The sequence below is a fragment of the Petromyzon marinus genome, unplaced genomic scaffold, assembly GCF_048934315.1.
Source record: "Petromyzon marinus isolate PM22_M1 ecotype Great Lakes invasive population unplaced genomic scaffold, UKy_Petmar_22M1.pri1.0 PM_G_Scaffold_32, whole genome shotgun sequence".
Lineage (NCBI taxonomy): Eukaryota > Metazoa > Chordata > Hyperoartia > Petromyzontiformes > Petromyzontidae > Petromyzon > Petromyzon marinus.
The window spans coordinates 1001368-1024615 of record NW_027422895.1 but is presented as its reverse complement, the minus strand read 5'-3'; the positions used below and the strand labels follow the sequence as shown (position 1 = coordinate 1024615).

The 23248-nt window shown below is 51.0% G+C and overlaps 1 pseudogene; it reads left to right on the top strand.

The window, feature by feature from the left end:
• The window catches only part of LOC116937720 (ephrin type-A receptor 5-like), a 42752-nt pseudogene that overhangs the window by 4521 nt on the left and 14983 nt on the right, over positions 1–23248 (top strand).

Genomic DNA, 23248 nt, shown 5'->3' with positions numbered 1-23248 from the left:
GATGAAAGCCTCAACGCTTGCATGAAGCTTAACCTCACCAAGTACCAACCCGACTACAAAGACATCAGCAAATCCATGCAGCACCAGAAGTCGCATTAATGGTGAGTGTTATAACAACATTATTTAAAAGAATAAATTCAGAGGCTTATTATACTGACATTTAGTTGAATTCACTTTTAAAATATATTATATGGCTCTCACTGAAATAAATTTCCAAATTTTTTGCTTTCATGGCTCTCTTAGTCAAAAAGGTTCCCGACCCCTGGTGTAGCGGTTAGCGCGCTGCGCTATGAACCTGGCAACCCGGGTTCGATTCCCGCTCACGGCCAACACCAGTGACGATTATTCGAACCGGTCCCGGGCCTCCCTTAGGTCGACTCAGCCTCAAATGAGTACATTGCCACTAGGGAGACAAAGGCGGTTGGGCGTGGTGCTGGCCACCCACCCCCTCGTGTACCGTTTCGGCCTTCATAGGTGCTCGCTAACAGCACTTGCCCCTACAGTCTGTTAAGGCTATATGGGGATCTTTGTCTTGTCTTGTACGTGAGTGTGTCTGTGTACGTGTGAGTGTACGTGTGAGTGTGTGTCTGTGTACGTGTGTGAGTGTGTGTCTGTGAGTGTATGTACATGTATGTACGTGTGAGTGTGTGTCTGTGTACGTGTGAGTGTGTGTCTGAGTACGTGTGAGTGTGTGTCTGTGTACGTGTGTGAGTGTGTGTGTCTGTACCGGGGGAATCTCCATTTGGTACAGCTATAATGGGAGGCTGATCGATGCCCGGGTGCGGTCAAGGGATGGCTCCCTATTGCTCAACCACGTTATGTATGCTGATTTGGTAATAGCTGCTCATTCAGAGGAGGAGTTGGAGACGCTGCTGCTGAGACTGGAGCGTGCCACTAAGAGATGGGGGCCTTACCTTCAGCCACACTAAAACTAAGCACCTGCCTGGATATTTTGTACCATCGGACACTCCACCCCCACAACTCCCAATCGGTGATGGGGCAGTTGTGGAGAGAGTGGAGAGTTTCCCATACCTGGGCAGTGTGCTTATGACTGGCTCCAGTTTAACAGCAGAGGTCTCACTCCGAATCAGTCGAGCGGCAATATCTTTTCATCGGTTGCGTAACGCTGTGTGGAAGCTACCTGGTCTGTCGCTCCGCACTAAGCTTCAGGTCTTCTCGGCCACGGTCATTCCCTCCCTTCTCTACGATTGCGAAACGTGGACCCCCCTAATGGAACATCTTCGCCGGTTAGAAACATTTAGGCTGGCCTGCCTACGATCCATCCTGGGTTTAACCAGACTGGATTGTGTGAGGAGCTCACAAATCCTTGAAAGATCTGGGCAGGGTCCCATCGGTGAGCTCCTCCGGCAGGCAAGGCTGCGATGGCTGGGTCATGTAGCCCGCATGCCCAGCCACCGCATGCCGAAACAGCTTTTGTTTGGCCGGATTGAGGGGGCTAAGCAGGCGCGGCACGGGCTAGAGAAGAGATGGAGTGATGTGGTACAGGAGGACGTGGAGCTGAGTGGACTTGCCGATGACTAGTACCAGCGGTGTCAAGATCGGCCTCTGTGGAGGAGGCTCGTGAAGGATGCTACTGGGCAGTTGGAGGCAGTCGCCCTCCAACAACAACGGAGGGCGGAGGAGCGACGCTCACAACAGCGAGCGGAGCGCCGGGTGGCTAAAGCACAGCAGGTTGGCACAGTAGGGGGCACAGGTGGTGCATCAGCCAGTCATCTCAGTCAGTCGACCCGTGGCACCTGGGTCTGCCCCGTGACCTCCTGCCGGCGGGCGTTCGACACTTCACGTGGCCTCAGGGTGCACATAGCCTGGCACAAGCGTCGTGGTGACGTCACCGCCACTTAGTGGCGAATGGCGGTTGTTGTTGTTGTTAGCGCGCTGCGCTACGAACCCGGCGACCCAAGTTCGATTCCCTCTCACGGCCAACACCGTCAGTGACGATTCTCTGAACCGGTCCTGGGCCTCCCCTAGGTCGACTCAAGCTCAAATGAGTAACCTGGTGCGGTGTGTAGTAAACATCGCCACTGGGGAGACAAAGGCGGCCGGGCGTGGTGCTGGCCACCCACGTCCTCGTGTGCCACAGTGCCGGTAGCCTTGGTAGGTGCTGCTACTCGCGAGCAGCAGCAGCAGCACTTGCCCCGGCAGTCCGTGACAGCCGTCGTGTACACGGTGGTGGGGATTTTTTGCACGCGGCGTTTTATATTAAATATTTGCTGTTTTTTTTCCAGGATGTTTCTGTTACGCGTTGTCGCTTTAAGATGTTCTGTGTTCATATTTTGTTTGTTGCGGCTGCACCCGACTTGAGAGCCGCATGGCTCACAACGCTATCTCCATAGATATAAAAGGCAAAGTTGTGATTGTGCGTGTCTGTTCAAAATGTTTAGCGTACTTCCCGACATGCAACAAACTGGAAATTTGCCACGTGGGTGCTTTCCAGACTGTACACCATCCTAAAATTATAAAAATACACTTTTGCTTTTTCTTTAGGGGGGTAGCTCAATAATGCATCTATTTTTTTTGCACGTCAAGTGAGCTGTGACGTCAAATCTGTCACGTGACCCGCGCACGTGGAAGCGTAACGCGTTGTAGTGTAGTGACCCGAGTTCGATTCCCGCTCACGGCCACCGCCGGTGACGATTATTTTTTTACCAGTCCTGGGCCTTCCCTAGGTCGACTCGGCATCAAACGAGTACCTGCTCTGCTGTGTGAACATCGCCACTGGGGGGACGTGGTGAATCCTCGTCCCGGGCGTAGCCGGGTAGTACAGCTCGTACCTAACAAACTTGAAACTTCGTCTCTCTCTGTGTGCACGCGTGCGCGTGTCTCTCCCCCCACCCACCCACCCCGCCGCAGTGGACCTGCTCGACACGGAGACCGCGCAGGGCGACCTCGGCTGGGTCGCCTCCCCGCCCGACGGGGTGAGTCGAGCGTGGAGGCCACGAGACCTCCGTGGATGTTCGGGGGGGGAGGGGCGTCCATAGATGACGTCACGCACTTAGGGGGCGGGGTCAGACATTTGTGACGATGCGTGACGAGAGAGGGAGGTTTGAGAAATGTGACGTCACATCATCAAAATGCGCAACTTTAAATAAATACAGACAACGCTAAGTTGCCTCGGTGGGAGTAGTTACATTGGAGAAACCAAATGACATGTCTCGGACCGCATTCGTGAACACAAAGCAGACCTGAAACACGGTAGGACCAACACCTCGGCCGTGGCAGATCACTGTTATAATTCAGTAGGCTCACATGACATTGACTTCTCCAAGACAGAGGTTCTTTGCAAGCCATCTGGCTACCATGAGAGATTCGTTCATGAGTCTATTCACATATACAAACACAGAGACAATTTCAACCGAGAAGATGGATTCTGGCTTAGCAATCATTGGAAGGATTTGATAAACCATTTCGGGTCTTAATTGATTGTTCACGCTTACGGTGGCCTTCAGACCTCATCCATTATTTTTCGTCCCCCCCCTCCTCTTTTCCGAACATAGATGGACTCGTCCTTCTGAACTGCCAAATCGCTCTCCGTGGTGCTATCGTTAAAAAAACGCCACTTTTTTCAAAATTTCTTGCTGTGGTTTTCACACCTGATGATGATTATGTTAGGGTCGTCGGCCCCCGGGATCTCTCCTGCCTGCGACCCTGCCCGCGAAGTACCGACGCCCCCAGACTCTCCACTAGTGTGGGAGCTGCCGCCGCTGCACTCCTCACCGGGCAGGGAAGGGCCGCCGCGCTCCTGTTCCCCCCCTGGGCTGTCGAGAGTGATGCCTTACCGGCAGGAAACCCAATCTTCCTCGCTCGCCTCATGGTCCTTGTCGTGTGCAGGTCCTCGAGGGTTGGTAGATTGCAGGCAATTACCTTCTCAGCAGTGTGGATGATACGCTGCAGTCTGCTCTTGTCCTTGGCAGTGGCAGCAGCGTACCAGACGGTTATGGAGGAGGTGAGGATGGATTCAATGATTGCTGTATAGAATTGCACCATCATTGTCTTTGGCAGGTTGAATTTCTTCAGCTGCCGTAGAAAGTACATCCTCTGTTGAGCTCTCTTGGTGAGGGAGCTGATGTTCAGTTCCCACTTGAGGTCCCGGGAGAGAATAGTGCCCAGGAAGCGGAAGGACTCTACAATTTTGACTGGGGAGTCTAACAGGGTGATGGGGGTGAGTGGGGCTGTATTCTTCCTGAAGTCCACAACCATCTCAACTGTCTTTAGAGCATTTAGCTCTAAGTTGTTCTGGCTACACCAGGTCACAAGGTTGTCAGCTTCCCACCTATAGTCAGACTCATCCCCACCAGAGATCAGCCCAATGAGGGTGGTGTCGTCCGCAAACTTCAAGAGTTTGACGGACAGATGATTGGAGGTGCAGCTGTTGGTATACAGAGAGAAGAGCAGTGGGGAAAGGACGCAGCCCTGAGGAGTTCTGGTGCTGATGGAGCTGGAGTCAGAGACTTGTGTTCCCAGCTTAACGCACTGCTTCCTGTCAGACAGGAAGTCTGTGATCCAGTAGGGCACGTTCAGCTGGAAGAGCTTGTCCTGAAGCAGGGCAGGGATGATGGTGTTGAAGGCAGAGCTGAAGTCCACAAACAGGATCCTAGCGTAGGATGCTGGGGCGTCCAGATGCTGTAGGATGAAGTGGAGGGCCATGTTAACTGCGTCGTCCACAGACCTGTTGGCTCTGTAGGCAAACTGAAGGGGGTCCAGGAGAGGGTCTGTGATGGCTTTGAGGTGTGCCAGGACCAGGCGCTCAAAAGACTTCATTACCACAGATGTAAGGGCGACCGGTCTGTAATCATTTAGTCCTGTTGGCCTTAGCTTTTTGGGCACAGGGATGATGGTGGAGGACTTGAGACAGGCTGGTACATGGCATGTCTCCAGGGAGGTGTTAAAGAGGTAGGTGAACACCGGAGACAGCTGGTCAGCGCAGTGCCTGAGGGTGGCTGGAGAGACAGAGTCCGGCCCGGCTGCTTTGCGTGGATTCTGCCTCTTGAAAAGTCTATTAACGTCTCCCTCCTGAAAGGAGAGAGTCGTCTCTGTAGTATGGGTGGGGGATGGGGCCTCTTGAGTTGGAAGGGGTAGTTCAGGACAGTCCAATTGTCTTTCAAATCTGCAGTAGAACTCGTTCAGGTCGTTGGCCAGGCGGGAGTCGTTAGTGGTGTGGGGAGCTCTGGGCTTGTAGTTGGTGATCTGCCTGAGCCCTCTCCAGACAGAAGCAGAGTCGTTAGTAGAGAACTGGTGTTTTAGTCTCTCTGAGTACAGTCGTTTAGCCTCTCTCACCGCTTTGCTAAACCTGTTCTTCGACTCCTTGAATCTGTCTCTATCTCCACTCCTAAACGCTTCCTCCTTCTCCAACCTCAACCTTCTGAGCTTTGCTGAGAACCAGGGCTTGTTGTTGTTAAAGTTCACCCTGTTACTTGTTGGGATACAGCAGTCCTCACAGAAGCTGATGTAGGACGTCACAGCCTCTGTGAGTTCATCCAGACTATTGGTAGCAGTCGTGAACATATCCCAGTCAGTACAGTCTAAGCACGCCCGCAAATCTTCCACAGCCTCACTGGTCCACTGTTTAGATGTCCTCACAGCAGGTTTACAGAGTTTTAGTTTCTGCCTGTATGCAGGAATCAGGTGGACCATGGCATGGTCAGAGTGTCCTAGTGCTGCTCGGGGGACGGCGTGGTAGGCTTTACTGACTGTAGTGTAGCAGTGATCCAGAGTGTTCCCTTCTCTGGTTGGGCATTTAATGAATTGTATGTATTTGGGGAGTTCGTGGCTGAGATTACCTTTGTTAAAGTCGCCAAGTACGATAACCAACGAATCTGGATTTGCTCGCTCCACACTCAGAATCTGATCGGCGAGCATGCGTTGGGCCTCTTTAACCTGAGGACACGGCGGCAAATAAACTCCGACCAAAATGAGCGACAGAATCACTGTGACATCTACACTCCCCCCCACACTCCCTCCCACACTCCACTCCCTCTCCCCTCACCACGACCGCAGTGGCAGCAGCCTACGAGTGGCCAACGCTCAAGGCCCAGGCTGTACCAGGCGCAGTGCCGCCCCGCCGTGCCCAGGCAGGACAAGTGCCTGCGCACCGCCTGGATCCCGCGCGGCGACGCTCGCCGCATCTTTCTCGAGTTCCGCTTCAGCTTACGGCGCCGGTGCCCCCGTCGCCTCCCGGCCGCCGCCGCCTCCGCCGCCGTCTGCGACGACGACACGTTGGACGTTTACTACCGGGAGTCGGACGACCCCGGCGACGTCGCCGCCGGGGTCTTCGCCGACGACGAGCGGCGGCTCTTCTCCAAGGTCGACGTCGTCGGCTCGGGCGGGTCGGAGGTCGAGGCGGCGGGCGACGTGGGGCCCCTCTCCCGGGGCGGCCTCCGTCTGGCGTTCCGCGACACGGGGGCCTGCGCGTGGCTGGCGTCCGTGCGCATCTACCGCAGGCGCTGCCCGCCTCGCCGAGTTCCCCGATGCTCCGGCCGCCGGCGACGGGCCGTGGGCGCTGTCGGAGGTGACGGGGGCGTGCGTGGGCCACGCGCTCCGGCCCGAGGGGGAGCCGGAGCCGGCGATGTTCTGCAACGCCGACGGCGAGTGGGAGGGCCACCCCGGGAGCTGCGTCTGCCGTGCCGGGTACCAGCAGGCGAGGAACGCCTGCCAAGGTGACGCGTTGGGATTTGTTTTAGTAGATTCATCATCGCTTACCCTCGAGAGAGATGTGGAAAGACCCAGCGGACCTCCCACACACTCACTCGCCCACTCACCCACTCACTCACCCACTCACTCACCCACCCACCCACCTACTCACTCACTCACCCACCCACCCACCCAACCACTTATCCTCCCACCCACTCACTCACTCACCCACTGACTCACCCACTCACTCACTCAACCACTCACCCACCCACTCACTCACTCGCCCACCCACTCACTCACTCACCCACCCACCCACTCACTCACTCACCCATTCACCCAACCACTCACTCACCCACTCACTCACCCACTCACCCACTCACCCACCCACTCACCCACCCACATACCTACTCATCCACTCACTCACCCACTTTCTCACTCACCCAACCACTTACCCACCCATGCACTCTCTCACCCACCCCATCTCATCTCTCTCCCCATCTGCTCATCTCTCTCCCCATCTGCTCATCTCTCTCCCCATCTCTCGCTAGTGACAGCACCAACAGTCTGTAAAGGTTCATAATAAAGGTGTTAAACTGAGTCTGTAAAGGCTACAGGTCGGGGGGCGGGACCTTTGTGCGTGCAGTGTGTGAGCAGGGCTCTTATAAGGAGACGGCCCAAGACAGCTCCTGCTCCCGGTGTCCGCCACACAGCACGGGCAGCGTCATCGGAGCGACGTCCTGCACCTGCCACGATGGATACTTCCGGCCCAGCGGCGAGCCCCAGTCTGTGGCCTGTGCAAGTTCGTTCACTATGCGCCATACACTACACTATACACTACTACACTATACACTACTACACTACACTATACAGTACTACACTACACTATACACTACACTACTACACTACACTATACACTACTACACTACACTATACACTACACTATACACTATCTACTACACTACACTACACACTACACTATACACTACACTATACACTACACTATACACTACTACACTACACTATACACTACACTACTACACTACACTATACACTACACTATACACTACTACACTGCACTATACACTACTACACTATACTATACACTACTACACTACACTATACACTACTACACTACACTCTACACTACTACACTACACTATACACTACTACACTATACACTACTACACTACACTATACACTACCTACTACACTACACTATACACTACACTATACACTACACTATACACTACTACACTATACACTACACTATACACTACTACACTATACACTATACTATACACTACACTATACACTACTATGCACTATACACTACTACACTATACACTACACTATACACTACCTACTACACTACACTATACACTACACTATAAACTACTACCCTACACTATACACTACACTCTACACTACTATACACTACACTATACACTACCTACTACACTACACTATACACTACACTATACACTACACTATACACTACTACTATACAGTACTACACTACACTATACACTACTACGCTATACACTACACTATACACTACACTATACACTACCTACTACACTACTCTATAAACTCCGTTCCGCCCCCCCCCCGGCCAGAGCCACCGTCGGCCCCCAGGGACGTCGTCACCTCGCCGCTCTCCGCCGCCGCCTCGGTGACGCTCCGGTGGAGCCCGCCGGCGAATCCCGGCGGGCGCTCCGACCTCGCCTACTCCGTCGTGTGCCGGCTCCACCCGCCCCCCCGGTGGGGGGGGGGTGGGGAGAGGGGCCAGGAGCCGGCGCCGCTGTGCGGCCCGGCCGTGAGGTTCCGGCCTCCGCTCCCGCTGACGAACGCCTCGGTGGAGGTGAGCGGCCTGCGTGAGAACGCCGCCTACACCCTGGAGGTGCACGCCACCAACGGCGTCTCCCGCCTGAGTGGCGTCCCCTCGGCGTTCGCGGCCGTCCACGTCGCCACGTCACGGGATCGTGAGTCGTCGTCCCCCCCCCCTCCTCTCGCTCACGGCCATCGTCTTTCTTTTTTTGAAATCTCTTTTTCATCTTTAGATATTTAGTTGCTTTTGTCAAATATTTTTTTTCTATCTTTTTTTAAATGGTTTTTTAAAATATTTTTTAAAAAATACATTCTCCTTTTTTAAAAGCTATAACATGCACATAACATTATAATAATATTATTCTTAAATGCTATGCAAAAACATGATAATTATATTATGATTAAAGACAATGCCGCCTGCATTTGCAGCCAGCCAATCACCACTCTGCATCTTAGTTGGCCGTCTGCATTTGCAGCCAGCTCTGCATCTTAATTATCCGCCTGCCTTTGCAGCCAGCCAATCACCGCTCTGCATCTTAGTTGTCCGCCTGCATTTGCAGCCAGCCAATCACCGCTCTGCATCTTAGTTGGCCGCCTGCATTGGCAGCCAGCCAATCACCGCTCTGCATCTTAGTTGTCCGCCTGCATTTGCAGCCAGCCAATCACCGCTCTGCATCTAAATTGTCCGCCTGCATTTGCAGCCAGCCAATCACCGCTCTGCATCTAAATTGGCCGCCTGCATTTGCAGCCAGCCAATCACCGCTCTGCATCTTAGTTATCTGCCTGCATTTGCAGCCAGCCAATCACTGCTCTGCATCTAAATTGTCTGCCTGCATTTGCAGCCAGCCAATCAACGCTCTGCATCTAAATTGGCCGCCTGCATTTGCAGCCAGCCAATCACCGCTCTGCATCTTAGTTGTCCGCCTGCATTTGCAGCCAGCCAATCACCACTCTGCATCTAAATTGTCCGCCTGCATTTGCAGCCAGCCAATCACCGCTCTGCATCTAAATTGGCCGCCTGCATTTGCAGCCAGCCAATCACCGCTCTGCATCTAAATTGGCCGCCTGCATTTGCAGCCAGCCAATCACCGCTCTGCATCTTAGTTGTCCGCCTGCATTTGCAGCCAGCCAATCACCACTCTGCATCTAAATTGTCCGCCTGCATTTGCAGCCAGCCAATCACCGCTCTGCATCTAAATTGGCCGCCTGCATTGGCAGCCAGCCAATCACCGCTCTGCATCTTAGTTGTCCGCCTGCATTTGCAGCCAGCCAATCACCGCTCTGCATCTAAATTGTCCGCCTGCATTTGCAGCCAGCCAATCACCGCTCTGCATCTAAATTGGCCGCCTGCATTTGCAGCCAGCCAATCACCGCTCTGCATCTTAGTTATCTGCCTGCATTTGCAGCCAGCCAATCACTGCTCTGCATCTAAATTGTCTGCCTGCATTTGCAGCCAGCCAATCAACGCTCTGCATCTAAATTGGCCGCCTGCATTTGCAGCCAGCCAATCACCGCTCTGCATCTTAGTTGTCCGCCTGCATTTGCAGCCAGCCAATCACCATTCTGCATCTAAATTGTCCGCCTGCATTTGCAGCCAGCCAATCACCGCTCTGCATCTAAATTGGCCGCCTGCATTTGCAGCCAGCCAATCACCGCTCTGCATCTAAATTGGCCGCCTGCATTTGCAGCCAGCCAATCACCGCTCTGCATCTTAGTTGTCCGCCTGCATTTGCAGCCAGCCAATCACCACTCTGCATCTAAATTGTCCGCCTGCATTTGCAGCCAGCCAATCACCGCTCTGCATCTAAATTGGCCGCCTGCATTTGCAGCCAGCCAATCACCGCTCTGCATCTTAGTTGTCCGTCTGCATTTGCAGCCAGCCAATCACCACTCTGCATCTAAATTGTCCGCCTGCATTTGCAGCCAGGCAATCACCGCTCTGCATCTAAATTGGCCGCCTGCATTTGCAGCCAGCCAATCACCACTCTGCATCTAAATTGTCCGCCTGCATTTGCAGCCAGCCAATCACCGCTCTGCATCTAAATTGGCCGCCTGCATTTGCAGCCAGCCAATCACCGCTCTGCATCTAAATTGGCCGCCTGCATTTGCAGCCAGCCAATCACCGCTCTGCATCTTAGTTGTCCGCCTGCATTTGCAGCCAGCCAATCACCACTCTGCATCTAAATTGTCCGCCTGCATTTGCAGCCAGCCAATCACCGCTCTGCATCTAAATTGGCCGCCTGCATTGGCAGCCAGCCAATCACCGCTCTGCATCTTAGTTGTCCGCCTGCATTTGCAGCCAGCCAATCACCGCTCTGCATCTAAATTGTCCGCCTGCATTTGCAGCCAGCCAATCACCGCTCTGCATCTAAATTGGCCGCCTGCATTTGCAGCCAGCCAATCACTGCTCTGCATCTTAGTTATCTGCCTGCATTTGCAGCCAGCCAATCACTGCTCTGCATCTAAATTGTCTGCCTGCATTTGCAGCCAGCCAATCAACGCTCTGCATCTAAATTGGCCGCCTGCATTTGCAGCCAGCCAATCACCGCTCTGCATCTTAGTTGTCCGCCTGCATTTGCAGCCAGCCAATCACCGCTCTGCATCTAAATTGGCCGCCTGCATTTGCAGCCAGCCAATCACCGCTCTGCATCTAAATTGGCCGCCTGCATTTGCAGCCAGCCAATCACCGCTCTGCATCTTAGTTGTCCGCCTGCATTTGCAGCCAGCCAATCACCACTCTGCATCTAAATTGTCCGCCTGCATTTGCAGCCAGCCAATCACCGCTCTGCATCTAAATTGGCCGCCTGCATTTGCAGCCAGCCAATCACCGTTCTGCATCTTAGTTGTCTGCCTGCATTTGCAGCCAGCCAATCACGGCTCTGCATCTAAATTGGCCGCCTGCATTTGCAGCCAGCCAATCACCGCTCTGCATCTTAGTTGTCCGTCTGCATTTGCAGCCAGCCAATCACCACTCTGCATCTAAATTGTCCGCCTGCATTTGCAGCCAGGCAATCACCGCTCTGCATCTAAATTGTCCGCCTGCATTTGCAGCCAGCCAATCACCGCTCTGCATCTTAGTTGTCCGCCTGCATTTGCAGCCAGCCAATCACCGCTCTGCATCTAAATTGTCCGCCTGCATTTGCAGCCAGCCAATCACCGCTCTGCATCTAAATTGTCCGCCTGCATTTGCAGCCAGCCAATCACCGCTCTGCATCTTAGTTGTCCGCCTGCATTTGCAGCCAGCCAATCACCGCTCTGCATCTAAATTGGCCGCCTGCATTTGCAGCCAGCCAATCACCGCTCTGCATCTTAGTTGTCCGCCTGCATTTGCAGCCAGCCAATCACTGCTCTGCATCTAAATTGGCCGCCTGCATTTGCAGCCAGCCAATCACCGCTCTGCATCTAAATTGGCCGCCTGCATTTGCAGCCAGTCAATCACCGCTCTGCATCTTAGTTGTCCGCCTGCATTTGCAGCCAGCCAATCACCACTCTGCATCTAAGTTGTCCACCTGCATTTGCAGCCAGCCAATCACCGCTCTGCATCTAAATTGGCCGCCTGCATTTGCAGCCAGCCAATCACCGCTCTGCATCTTAGTTGTCCGCCTGCATCTGCAGCCAGCCAATCACCGCTCTGCATCTAAATTGGCCGCCTGCATTTGCAGCCAGGCAATCACCGCTCTGCATCTAAATTGGCCGCCTGCATTTGCAGCCAGCCAATCACCGCTCTGCATCTTAGTTGTCCGCCTGCATTTGCAGCCAGCCAATCACCGCTCTGCATCTAAATTGTCCGCCTGCATTTGCAGCCAGGCAATCACCGCTCTGCATCTAAATTGGCCGCCTGCATTTGCAGCCAGCCAATCACCGCTCTGCATCTTAGTTGTCCGCCTGCATTTGCAGCCAGCCAATCACCGCTCTGCATCTAAATTGTCCACCTGCATTTGCAGCCAGGCAATCACCGCTCTGCATCTAAATTGGCCGCCTGCATTTGCAGCCAGCCAATCACCGCTCTGCATCTTAGTTGTCCGCCTGCATTTGCAGCCAGCCAATCACCGCTCTGCATCTAAATTGGCCGCCTGCATTTGCAGCCAGCCAATCACCGCTCTGCATCTTAGTTGTCTGCCTGCATTTGCAGCCAGCCAATCACTGCTCTGCATCTAAATTGGCCGCCTGCATTTGCAGCCAGCCAATCACCGCTCTGCATCTAAATTGGCCGCCTGCATTTGCAGCCAGTCAATCACCGCTCTGCATCTTAGTTGTCCGCCTGCATTTGCAGCCAGCCAATCACCACTCTGCATCTAAATTGTCCGCCTGCATTTGCAGCCAGCCAATCACCGCTCTGCATCTAAATTGGCCGCCTGCATTTGCAGCCAGCCAATCACCGCTCTGCATCTTAGTTGTCCGCCTGCATCTGCAGCCAGCCAATCACCGCTCTGCATCTAAATTGGCCGCCTGCATTTGCAGCCAGCCAATCACCGCTCTGCATCTTAGTTGTCTGCCTGCATTTGCAGCCAGCCAATCACCGCTCTCCATCTAAATTGTCCTCCTGCATTTGCAGCCAGCCAATCACCGCTCTGCATCTAAATTGGCCGCCTGCATTTGCAGCCAGCCAATCACCGCTCTGCATCTTAGTTGTCCGCCTGCATTTGCAGCCAGCCAATCACCGCTCTGCATGTAAATTGTCCGCCTGCATTTGCAGCCAGCCAATCATCGCTCTTCATCTTAGTTGTCCGCCTGCATTTGCAGCCAGCCAATCACCGCTCTGCATCTAAATTGTCCGCCTGCATTTGCAGCCAGCCAATCACCGCTCTGCATCTTATTTGGGCGTCTCTCGCTGCTCCTGTTCGCCCCGATGCGACCTCACACATCCGTGCACACCGCTTGCAAACCCCCCCAGCGCGCGCGTTACTCCACTACACATGTAACATTATAATTATATTATTCTTAATGCATATACCACTCTAATTATTATTCTTAAAGACAATGCATCATCTGTTATAATTATCATCATCATAGCCATGTTCGCATGTTCACCACAAAGCACCGCGTGTGTGGCTGTTGCAAGTTGAGTTGATTGCTCGCAAAGCGGCGTCCGTCTGCTTGGTGTTTGAACATCTCACCGCAACTCGTATTTCATTCAGCAGCAAGGGGAAACGCACACCGATTGTCACTCACCGCACCTCGAGACGTTGGCCAGGGGGGTAAACAAACGAGTTAGCGCGTGACCACGTGCTGTGATTGCCCGCAGCACCGTCACCCGTGGTGCGTGTCCACACGGAGATCGTCTCTGAAGACGCCGTCCTGTTGACCTGGGCCGAGCCGGAGCAGCCCAATGGCATCGTTATGGACTATGAAGTCAAATGCTTTGACGAGGTGCGTAGCGGCTCGCGATTATCCATTTTACTTGCGCGCGTGTGAATGTGCACGTGCGTGCGTGCTGAGCGGTGGTGCAGCGGTACGCGCTACGCTGCGCTACGAACCCGGCGTCTCGAGTTCGATTCCCGCTCACGGCAACCGGCACCGGTGACGATAATCTGAACGAGTCCTGGGTCTCCCCTAGGTCGACTCAGCCTCAAATTGAGTACCCTGGTGCGGTGTGTAGTAAACATTGTTGTATATATAGGTGTTATGAAAATTGATGAAAATAATGAAAATTAAATTAAATTTGAGATTCGCATAATTTATCCAAAATTATGTTAATCAGTGTAATTATGCGCATAAATTATGCTGATTCGAGAGATAATCGTATTAATTTATGCGAGTGAGCGTGGTTATGATAATGCAGGTCGTTATGGATTATCAGGTCGAGCCTCGGTGACGAGGATTGTGTTATGAATTGGAATAACGCAATTAATCGTATGCAGTGACGCAGGCGTTGTGAGCGTGAATGAGAGAGAGTCGATTCGACTCTGCTCTTTAATTCCGTATTATCGATAAGGATACGATTAAATTTCGATTTAAAGCTTTCGTGACTGCAATGATTCATCTTCTTTGGTTCTTTCGGTAAAGTCACGTAGAATGAGAATAAAATAATAAATTGATAAAATAAAATAACACAATAATATTCTCACGACGTTTCGGCCACAACATAAGCGGCCTTCATCAGGTGAAGGGAGCGAGACTGTCTGGTAGGACAGCGCTGGAGTGAGAGAGCCACGTTCAGATCACGGCTTTTAAGCTGTGTGAGAGGAACAAAGAGCCTTGACGAAGGAATTAGCATAAAATTTAGCATTGAAATGGCTGAATGATTAGCTTGTGACTGGTCACAGAAATAGCTATGTTAAAAGTTAAAGCATACACATCCGCAGAGGCACCCATTGTTAAAAGGAATTAGCATAGAATTTAGCATTGATATAGCTAAATTAAGGCATACACATCTGCAGAGGCACCCCTTGATAATGGGATTAGCATAGAATTTAGCATTGAAATGGCTGAGTGATTCGCTTGTAACTGCTACAGAAATAGTTACGTTGAAGTCAGAGCATACACATTCACCGAGGCACTTAGTACAAATCAAACAGGAGAATTTAGCATTGAAATAACTAGGCGAATTTAGCATTGAAATAACTGGGTGATTTGCTAGTGACTGGTCACAGAAATGACTACACATCTGAGCTATTCACAGTACTATATAGTGAACCAATAAAAACTAAAATATAAATTACCTTCATGTTATCAATAAACTCTATATTCTCCAATCAGCTAAGCTACCAACCATAAGTCGTTATATATCACAATGCTATATGGCGAAAAAATGGGTGGATTCTTACCCTCAAATTTCCGTACCACGGATAGCTACGGGCCCCGTTCAGACGGACGAGTTCGTCCATGGTCGGAACAGAGGAGGGGGAGAGAGACAGCTGCGAAGCCCTAGTATACTCCATGTTGTAAACCATACCATTAACCGTGGTGTGAGAGGTATTAAGAGGCAATGCTGGCGAAAGAGCTGCGGTCTGAAGGTCATCGTAAAATTACAATTAATTAAGAACAGAAATGATTTAACACATCTTTCCAGTGTTTACTAAGCCTGAATCCATCTTCTCGGTTGAAATTGTCTCTGTGCTTGTATATGTGAATGGCCTCATGAACGAATCTCTCATCGTAGCCAGTTGGTTTGCAAAGAACCTCCGTCTTGGAGAAGTCAATGTCATGTGAGCCCACTGAATTGTAACAGTGATCTGCCACGGCAGAGGAGTTCGTCTTACCGTGTTTCAAGTCTGCTTTATGTTCGCGGATGCGGTCCGAGATATGTCTTTTGGTTTCTCCAATGTAGCTACTACCACAGAATCCTGAATAAACACAAGATCCAGGTCCGATTCAACACAGTACACAAAATCCGTGATTTAGTTCCATCTGTAAAAGATGCTCTTCCAGACATACAGTACCCGGGCGTTTACAAACTAAAGTGCCTCTGTGGTAGTAGCTACATTGGAGAAACCAAAAGACATATCTCGGACCGCATCCGCGAACATAAAGCAGACTTGAAACACGGTAAGACGAACTCCTCTGCCGTGGCAGATCACTGTTACAATTCAGTGGGCTCACATGACATTGACTTCTCCAAGACGGAGGTTCTTTGCAAACCAACTGGCTACCATGAGAGATTCGTTCATGAGGCCATTCACATATACAAGCACAGAGACAATTTCAACCGAGAAGATGGATTCAGGCTTAGTAACCACTGGAAAGATGTGTTAAATCATTTCTGTTCTTAATTAATTGTAATTTTACGATGACCTTCAGACCGCAGCTCTTTCGCCAGCATTGCCTCTTAATACCTCTCACACCACGGTTAATGGTATGGTTTACAACATGGAGTATACTAGGGCTTCGCAGCTGTCTCTCTCCCCCTCCTCTGTTCCGACCATGGACGAACTCGTCCGTCTGAACGGGGCCCGTAGCTATCCGTGGTACGGAAATTTGAGGGTAAGAATCCACCCATTTTTTCGCCATATAGCATTGTGATATATAACGACTTATGGTTGGTAGCTTAGCTGATTGGAGAATATAGAGTTTATTGATAACATGAAGGTAATTTATATTTTAGTTTTTATTGGTTCACTATATAGTACTGTGAATAGCTCAGATGTGTAGTCATTTCTGTGACCAGTCACTAGCAAATCACCCAGTTATTTCAATGCTAAATTCGCCTAGTTATTTCAATGCTAAATTCTCCTGTTTGATTTGTACTAAGTGCCTCGGTGAATGTGTATGCTCTGACTTCAACGTAACTATTTCTGTAGCAGTTACAAGCGAATCACTCAGCCATTTCAATGCTAAATTCTATGCTAATCCCATTATCAAGGGGTGCCTCTGCGGATGTGTATGCCTTAATTTAGCTATTTCAATGCTAAATTCTATGCTAATTCCTTTTAACAATGGGTGCCTCTGCGGATGTGTATGCTTTAACTTTTAACATAGCTATTTCTGTGACCAGTCACAAGCTAATCATTCAGCCATTTCAATGCTAAATTTTATGCTAATTCCTTCGTCAAGGCTCTTTGTTCCTCTCACACAGCTTAAAAGCCGTGATCTGAACGTGGCTCTCTCACTCCAGCGCTGTCCTACCAGACAGTCTCGCTCCCTTCACCTGATGAAGGCCGCTTGTGTTGTGTCCGAAACGTCGTGAGAATATTATTGTGTTATTTTATTTTATCAATTTATTATTTTATTCTCATTCTACGTGACTTTACCGAAAGAACCAAAGAAGAAGGATACGATTACTCTCGATTGAACATTATGAATTATGTGTGTTATGGATTATGTGTGGTGATAGTGTGCTTATGATAGGTCCCCAGGATTCAGATCTCATACGCAGAACAATATTATGCAGGATTTCAGGAAGAATCACACACAAACGTTCTGTTTTTATCAATTTTTTTTCTAGCTAACTTTAATTTTTGGATAATATGAAAACTCAATCTCGGGATTTGGAATTTCAACACAGCGTTAACATGATAACATCACGATTGCGTTGTTTCACCTCGATAGCGGCACCTGTGGTTAATTCCCGACGCGTAACGCAATCGATCGGTTGTTGAGAGAGAGATTAAAAATATGCGAACTATTCTATCAAACCTTAACTTTATAATATGCAAACTCGTATACTTGAATTGTTACACAATACGGCACTTGGTCTTTGATTTGTATCCAATCCTTAATACATTCTGATATGCGAAGTTATTATGCTTGAAATCGTCAGCACAGTACCACGTTCATGTTCGTTCATTGATTCATAACGATTATGAATTTAAAGCGTTCGACTGAAATACTTCTAATTACCTTATCAACAACACTCGATGGCCGCAATGCTTCGTTACTTGAATTGTCACACAACACAGCATTCGGTCATTGATCATGCGCGGCCCTTAATGCAATTATTGTCACGTTGTTAACAATAGGATGACTAATTATTATGCAACGCTACTCGTTGAAAGGGCACTCCAACCAGTATTATTCTTGGAGGCACAAATATGCGTTTGAATTCGTTATTTCATTCGTGGATACCAGCAAGATTATGTAGAAAGAAAATATTAACGAACGACTCAAGTATTTCTAATCGACTTCTCAACGCGACTCAATGGGTGGCGATGTTTCCTTTTTAGATCCTTATCTCGGGCCAATCTTTTAATTAATTGTGGCCAGATCCCTGACAGGGAACCGGTTGAGCACGCTCTTCACCCCCGCGAGCGGCGCTCCGTGGTGAGGTGCCAAGAATTAATCCTTGTTAATGGGTCAGTTGGTAATTTATGCGGTTAGAAGTACAGCCCCAGCACAATATTACAGAGGAAAATTATGAACACTCTTAAAAACGATGGATTATTCACTCGGTCGTTGCGATGTTTCCACAATCAGGGATGGTTCAATGGCTTGAGGTTTTAGGCTTTGTTAATGACCCGTGTGTGTGTGTGTTGAATGGTATGAGTGGTGAAAGAGTAGGCCAATGTTCGGAATCGATTCTTTGCGTCAAGCAGACGTCTGGTTTGTCGTGTAGTGGGGGGCAGTGTATCATACGTATCAGTTGATTCTTCTTTCAGTAGTTGGTTCGGACTCGACGGAAGTTGGTGAACGAGTAGATACGCTCTTTTGCTGCCCGTGTGCAGGGTGGGGTGGGGGCCACTACTAAGTCCCGTGTGTGGCAGATGGTCCCCGCGATAACGATCTGTTTGCCCTGGCGTGAAATTCCTCTCTCGCGCTCTTTGGGAGAGACAAAGGTGGTCGGGAGCACCTCTTTATACTTTCGACTTATATTTCTCAAATACCATTTGGTCCCATGTTCGCCAAGACTCGTGTTTGTAACTACGTCCTCCCGACACCTCTCGGTTTTACCGAGGTTCGAATTGTTATGATAGAATTATTAAAAAGAAAAATAATTATCATCCTGAGTTTAAGAGGTCCGTTTCTTGATTGTTGGAATCCATATCCCTTGGTTCTGTAAGGTTCTATAATGGAATGTCGTGTAAGGTTAACACGTTGTTATTATTAATATTATATTGCAATTTTCTTTAAAACTGTCTTTGCCTGGTTGCCGTGTGTGGGGTGGGGTGTGTCTCCTCATCAAACCCGGCTGGCTTTTCCAGATGGCCCCTTGTGATAAGGTGTAATTCCTGCTTCTCCGCGCTGTGAGAGGGACAAAGGTGGTCGGGGTTGCTTGGGATATTGTTTAAATTCTTTTGCAAGTTTACCCGTTGTCTCATTCCTTCTCGATAACCTTTGATGTGACTCGGTATTCCTGCTCCAAGCTTTGTTTTAACAGTAAAGTATTAAAGGTGAAAATCATTTGATAGCGAATGAATCATTGGATAATATTCACTGATGTGTCTGGTGGCCTGTTCTTAATTGGAGTGAGCGTTAGGATCGCTAATTCTATCTTATTCTTGTTGTTGCCTTTTTTTACTGGCAAATAAGGAAAAGAATATGTATACGATTTACCCTGTTGGCGTCTCTGTGTCTACTCTCTTGGTGTTCTGACCTCGGAGGGACCTTTCCTAAGGGCCCATCAAACTCTTGTTCACCTGGAGATTTTTGCCGATAGCTGTTACATCCTCGCCTTGAGAGTTTTATTATTTCTTTATATATATGGCCTGTTTATGACCGACATCTGGTTTTTCGTGTTTCTGGCTTATGGGTTTTATTCATTAAAAAATATAAATTGTTTGTCACGAAAGAAAGGAAAAAGAAATCTAGGTGTATGCATCCGTAAATATTCTTATGGATATTAATTGTGGAAAAAGGGCCGTATACAACAACATCACCACTGTGGATACAAAGGCGGCCGGGCGTGGTGCTGACCACCCACCCCCTCGTGTGCCTCCATAGGTGGCCGCTAACAGCACTCGCCCCGACAGTCTGCTGACACTATACGGGGGTTCTTTGTCTTTGCATTAGCAAGTGGAGGGCAGTAGAGTTAACACAACAATATGCTGTGAACCACGTGACCCAGGTTCAATGGGTCTCTGTGGGATGAGTCTGAACCCATCCCCCCCCCATCTGTACCCCCCCCATCTGTACCCCCCCCCCATCTGTACCCCCCCCCCACCAGGATGACGACGACGAGAGAGAGGTAATGAGGCTGCTCTCCAGCGTGCCGAGCGTCACCGTGACGGGGCTCCGGCATGCCGCGGTTTACTCACTGCAGGTCCGCGCTCGCAACGCCGCCGGCTACGGAGACTACAGCCCCACACTCCACTTCCAGACGTCTCCCGCACGTGAGCAACAACACCACCATCCAATCACCACCACCCAATCACCACCACCACCACCCAATCACCACCACCACCCAATCACCACCACCACCCAATCACCACCACCACCCAATCATCACCACCACCCAATCCAGCCACCACCCACCACCACCAGCCACCACCACCCAATCACCACCAACCAGCATCAACCCTACCCAACCACTACCCAACCACTACCCACCCACCACCAACCAGCACCAACCCCACCACCACCAACCACCACCAACCCCACCACCACCAACCCCCAACCACCACCCCACCACCACCAACCAGCACCACCACTCACCAACAATCACCACCCACCCACCACCAACCACTACCAACCCCACCACCACCAACCAGTACCAACCCCACCACCACCAACCACCACCCCAGCACCATCCCCACCCAACCACTACGCCGCCACCACCACCACCCTACCACCACCACTCACCACCACCAGTCACCAGCACCACTCACCAGCACCATCCCCATCACCTCAGCACCATCCCCACCCAACCACTACGCCACCACCACCACCACCCATCCACCACCACTCACCAGCACCATCCCCACCCAACCACTACGCCACAAGGACCACCACCACCACCACCACCCACCACCACCACCACTCACCAGCACCATCCCATCCCAACCACTACGCCACCACCACCACCACCCATCCACCACCCCTCACCAGCACCATCCCCACCCAACCACTACGCCACAAGGACCACCACCACCACTCACCAGCACCATCCCCACCCAACCACTACGCCACCACCAACCCCACTACCAACCTACCACGACCCCACCAACAGCACCACCACCCCACCCCTCCTGTCTGTTGTAGTTGTTGTGGTTGTTGTTGTAGGTGTTGTCCTGTTGTTTGTTGTTGTGTTGGTGGTTATTGTGGTGTTGTTGTAGTTGTTGTGGTTGTTGTTGTAGGTGTTGTCCTGTTGTTTGTTGTTGTGTTGGTGGTTATTGTGGTGTTGTTGTAGTTGTTGTGGTTGTTGTTGTAGGTGTTGTCCTGTTGTTTGTTGTTGTGTTGGTGGTTATTGTGGTGTTGTTGTAGTTGTTGTGTTTGTTGTTGTAGGTGTTGTCCTGTTGTTTGTTATTGTGTTGGTGGTTATTGTGGTGTTGTTGTGGTTGTTGTTGTTGTGGTTGTTGTGGTTGTTGTAGTAAGTGAAGGATGTGTTTGTGACGCTTTCCCTCCCCCTCCCCCAGCACAAGCGACTCAGGAAGTGGCCCTCTGGGCCTCCTCGCTGTCCGCTGGCCTCGTGGGGCTGATGCTGCTCATCGCTGCTGCCTGCATCATCATCAAGAAGAGGTGGGGGGGGTCACACTGGGGGAGGGGGGTCACACTGGGGGGTCACACTGGGGGGGGTCACACTGGGGGGGTCACACTGGGGGGGGTCACACTGGGGGGGGGTCACACTGGGGGGGGTCACACTGGGGGGGGGGGTCACACTGAGGGGGTCACACTGGTGGGGTCCCACTGGCGTTCTGAGTGTGCCCACGTGATCTGGCTGCACCACCAAGAGGCAATCTCCCTGAACGTTGGCTAAGAGGCGGCACCCTCCAGAGCGAACTCGCTTCTTCAGCACTGCCGCCGCCGCCTTGATGGCTGCGTGCATCGCATTGCGTTTGAAGGAGGAGGAGCAGGAGGAGGAGTGGTCACTGGCAAGCAGCAGAGTCGGAGCCTCGCGAAGAGAGACGACCTCGCTTCTACAGCGTGCGGGGTAAACGCTCCTCCACCTCGCGTGCACACACACACACACCACCTCTAATACACACACACACACATCTCATACACACACACACATCTCATACACACACACATCTCATACACACACACATCTCTCATACACACACACCACTCACACACACACCACCTCTAATACACACACACACATCTCATACACACACACATCTCATACACACACACACCTCTCACACACACACCTCATACACACACACACCTCTCACACACATACACACACCACTCATACACACACACACCTCTAATACACACACACACCTCTCATACACACACACACACCTCTAATACACACACACACACCACCTCTCACACACACACACCACTCCTCATACACACACACACACCACCTCTCATACACACACACACACATCATACACACCACTCCTCATACACACACACACCACTCATACACACACACACCACTCCTCATAAACACACACCTCTCACACACACACACACCTCTCACACACACACACACCACCACTCATACACACACACACCACTCCTCATACACACACACACACACCTCACACACACACCACTCATACACACACACACCACTCCTCATACACGCACACACACCTCTCACACACACACACACACCACTCATACACACACACACCACTCCTCATGCACACACACACCACTCACACACACACACCACCACTCATACACACACAGACCACTCCTCATACACACACACCACCCCTCATACACACACACACCACTCATACACACACACCTCTCACACACATACACACACACCACCCCTCACACACCACCCCTCACACACCACCCCTCATACACTCACAACAACAACAACAATCGCCACTAAGTGGTGGTGAAGTCACCACGATGCTTGTGCCAGGCCATGTGCACATTGAGGCCACGTGAAGTGTCGAACGCCCGCTGGCAGGAGGTCACGGGGCAGACCCAGGTGCCACGGGTCGACTGACTGAGATGACTGGCTGATGCACCACCTGTGCCCCCTACTGTGCCAACCCGCTGTGCTTTAGCCACCCGGCGCTCCGCTCGTTGTTGTGAGCATCGCTCCTCCACCCTCCGATGTTTTTGGTGGTAGTGGTACGCCACTCAAGACATTGATGCATGCACAAGTCGCTCTCCGCTCCTCCACTATTGAGAGACAGTGTTCTTCCTCTTCCCACGAAGAGGTGGCAAAAACCCCACCTGCCACCAGCACACCAACCACAATCACCGTTACCGCCATTGCCATCTTCACCCTCGAGCAACGGGGATGGAGCGAAGCGCG